We start from the raw sequence: 4,267 nt of genomic DNA, 5'->3' as shown, positions 1-4,267 counted from the left end.
GTGAATATTTCAAGGATTTTGTTATTCCAATAACGACAATGTTGATTAAAGTAGAAATTTGAAAATACATTCCCTTCAGTATTAAGTAGACAGAAGAGTGCAGAAGAAAGTGTCATTGTTGAAGCTTCCGTGGTTGCTTATACTGCTAAAATTTCGGCTTTAGAGGCCGAAATTCAATATCTAAAGCTAATGAAAGCAATGGAAGAGAAAAAAATATAAGTCTTCGGTTTATTTTACTATCTTGTATGCACTCTGAAAAATAAAGAAATAAAACTTGATGATATACACAATTATCCTAAACAATTATTTTAGGAATACGGACTGTGTTTGTTTTAGTTGTTTTAGTATCGAGTCTTGTATGTACGGTGCTTTTAAGTATCTTATATGCACTATACACAATTATTTTAGGAATACGGAGTCGGTTTGTTTTAGTTGTTTTAATATCTCTTGTACGAGTCTTGTATGATAAGTTACTGGGATTACAAATACATCGTCTTCAGACAACTGAGCTCTATATCTCTCTGCACTTCCAAGCTTTCCTCTTGTTGTTGTTGCTGCTGATCGCTTAGGCCAACAAGTTCAATCTTTTCTTCTCCTTCATTAATCACCAGTATCACTATGGCCTTAGAATTGTAGTGTGGCAAAAGAAGACCTCCCTGAATTTTTTAAGAAAGAAATCATTATTAATTAGGGTCTCAGTACTAAGATTTCCAAATTAGGACGACAGTGAATAGTAGAACTCAATTGTTGAGTTTGTCCATGTGGTTTTCCTTTGTATTACCACTTCCATATCCACAGAACTGATGAACACGTCCAAGTCCTTAAGTTGGGGGTTTTTCTCCGGGGTGATCTCATACCACCTTCCAAATTTGTTGGAGTAGATGGGTTTGCTGTTTCTCAGGTTGAATGGTTCATCTTGGGAGGAGAGTTCTTTCCTTGAACTAGATTTGGCATGTTTGATCAGTTCCCGAATTTGTTCCCTTTTAAGTTCTACAATCATTCCCTCTTCCTCACTCTCTTCCCCATGTTGCTGTTGTCTCTCCTCTCCAAATAGATCCCTATTTATCTCCTTGAAGTCGCTCTATAAAAATCATGCAAATATAGATAATGATGTCATTCAGCAAATGTGGTATAATGGCAAGGGAAATATGTGGTTAATTAGATGTTGTGTTCTTGCTTACATTGAAGGAGGCCTCTAGAATATTCTTGCTGAAGCCTCTCAAGTAGGATTGTTGGACTTCTGTGCTAGATAGGAAAAAGTTCTACAGGACAAGCATTTAACGTCAAATTTAGAGAGAAATTGAAAGTTAGTATAAAAAAAGTTAGTTGGGAATGACAAAAAGATGCTACTTGAAATCTGTGAGGGTTGTTAACAGGTATTGGAATTATTTTATTCTCTGTTCATATCTGTGCATTTATGTTAATATATTTTTATACTTATATTCCTTTTTTATATTGCTCTGAACAATTATATATATAAATTGTACTCTTTCTCCTTATCATTGAATAAGAAATACAATATTTCATTATTTCTTCTTTTGTAACATGGTATCAGAGCCATGGTTAAAGCCTATCCTAGCGAGTTCTAAGTGGGCATTTTTGTTTCTATTCCACCCGTTGTCGGGCTGCTTTTGGACCACCCAATTTCTACTATCACGCACGAGATGTCTATACCTCGGCGTGAAGGGGGTGTGTTGGAAGTCCCACATCGACTAGAGATAAGGTCAATTTATAATATATAAGTGAGGTGCAAACCTCACCTTACAAGCCAATTTTGTGGGGTTGAGTTAGGCTTAAAGCCCACTTTCTAACATGGTATCAGAGCCATTGAATAAGAAATACAATATTTCATTCTTTCTTCTTTTGTAACATGGTATCAGAAGAAAATTAATTCTTGATCACGTTCTTCCACAACCAATTCTCTTACTACCAAAAATCTTCATCTTCTACCTCTTGTTCTTGGCTTTCCTACAATTTCTTCTCCTTCAATGGCTTCTGCAGTTATTTCTTCTTCTAATAATTCTCAGGCACAATCACATTCCTCAACTATGGGACTTTCTCAAGAGCAAGTTCAAGGTCTATTGGCACTTCTTCCTCAATCTAATCCCACAGTCACACATTCTACTGGTCTAGTGAGTTCATTGTCTCATTTTATTTATTATCATAAAATCTCACCAATTGCAATTTCTCTACCCAACAAGAACTCTTTATTTGCTCAATTTTCTGACACAGTTTCTCTTGGCCCACACCTTACCTTACATAATGTCTTGTTTGTTCCTAATTTTTTAGTCAATCTTATTTTGGTCACAAAGTTAACTAAATCTCTATCTTGTAAAATTATCATTTCTGAATTTTCATGTGAAATACAGGACAAGTCAACCCTACAGATGATTGGGAAAGCTGAAGAAAGAGATGGCTTGTATGTCATGATAGTTCCTGCATCCCCACCCCTTGCTTCACCAACTACTATTTCTCCTGAGAATTCTATTGCTTGTTCTACAATAAGACCTGACTCTACAGATGTTTGGCACTCTAGACTAGGGCATCCTTCTTCTTCTTGTTAATTATACCAAATTACACACAATGTATGCCATTTTACCTGATACAAAATCCACTCCTTGTGATACTTCTCACTATTCTAAGCAAAGAAAATTGCCTTTTCAATTAAGTACTACTGTTTCAAAAGCTCCTTTTGATTTAATCCATGTTGATATTTGGGGGCCATATTGTACTTCTTCTGTTGATGGTTTCAAATATTTCTTAACTATAGTGGATGATATGTCTAGATTCACATGGATTAAATTGATGGCAAGTAAGTCTGATACAAGATCACATCTTATTGGCTTTGTTTCTTATATCAAAACTCAATTTGGAATTGATGTAAAAGCTGTTAGATCAGATAATGGCAATGAGTTTGCAATGACAGATTTTTATAGACAAAAAGGGATACAACATCAATTATCTTGTATTGAAACACCTCAACAAAATGGAATTGTTGAGAGAAAACATCAACACATTCTCAATGTTGCTAGATCTTTAATGTTTCAATCCCATTTGCCAACAGTTTTCTGGTCTTTTGTTGTTCGTTATGCTGTGCAACTGATTAATATTTTACCTTCCACAGTTATGGCATATTTTTCTCCATCTCAGCTGTTACACAATTTTAAACCTGACATTACTTACTTGCGAGTTTTTGGCTCACTTTGCTATGCTTCAACTCTTCAAGCACATAGAAAAAAATTTCAACCTCGTGCAAGAAAATGTATTTTACTTGGTTATAAAACAGGAGTGAAAGGCTACCTTTTGTTAGATTTCAACTCAAGGGAAATTTTTCTATCAAGGAATGTAGTATTTTATGAAAACATATTTCCTTTTCTTACTAGTGACAAACACTCACCTATTGAAACACAAAATTTAAATTCATTGGATTTGGTCACCAAAATCAATTCATCTCCATCACCTCTTTTCTCAGAAGTTACTGATCAACCCTCTTTACCACCTACATCTCCTCCTTCTATTGTTCCAGACCCTGTTAGTTTTTCTTCTCAACCTGTTTCTGTCGAACCTGTCACTGCTACTCCACAAAGGAAATCAACCAGGCCAACACATAAACCATCTTATTTGCATGACTATCATTGCAACATGTTATCTACTTCTTCCACCACTCAATCATCCACAGGTACCTTATATCCTATCTCTTCATATCTCTCATATGATGCATTATCATCTCTTCATAAATCATGTGTCTTGAATCTTTCCCAAGTTAGTGAACCTAAAACCTATAACCAAGCCATCAAACATGATTGTTGGAGAAATGCCATGGATCAAGAAATTGCAGCTTTAGAAAATACCAAAACTTGGGTTTTGACTGATCTACCTAATGGAAAGCAACCTATCGGATGTAAATGGGTATACAAAATAAAGAGGCATGCTAATGGGAGTATTGAACGATATAAGGCAAGGTTAGTAGCCAAAGGCTACATACAACAGGAAGGCTTATATTACTTTGAGACTTTTTCACCTGTTGTCAAACTCACAACATTAAGATTGGTTCTAGCTTTAGCAACTTCCAAACATTGGTATTTACATCAACTAGATTTAAATAATGCTTTTTTACATGGGGATCTAGATGAAGAGGTATACATGTCTCTTCCTCTTGGCTACAAAACAGAAAAACCAGGCGAAGTTTGTAAGTTGTTGAAGTCTTTATATGGACTCAACCAGGCCTCTAGACAATGGAATTACAAGTTGACAACTACTTTACTTT

General features: G+C 35.3%; 1 pseudogene; it reads right to left on the bottom strand.

Annotated features, from left to right (window-relative positions):
* Positions 1-228: 228 nt before the first annotated feature.
* Positions 229-4,267, bottom strand: part of LOC106773498 — a 6,003-nt pseudogene continuing 1,964 nt past the window's right edge.

Source organism: Vigna radiata, chromosome 9 (genome assembly GCF_000741045.1).
Source record: "Vigna radiata var. radiata cultivar VC1973A chromosome 9, Vradiata_ver6, whole genome shotgun sequence".
Classification (NCBI taxonomy): Eukaryota; Viridiplantae; Streptophyta; class Magnoliopsida; order Fabales; family Fabaceae; genus Vigna; species Vigna radiata.
The sequence above is the reverse complement of the archived record's forward strand: the minus strand, read 5'-3'. Positions and strand labels throughout refer to the sequence as shown.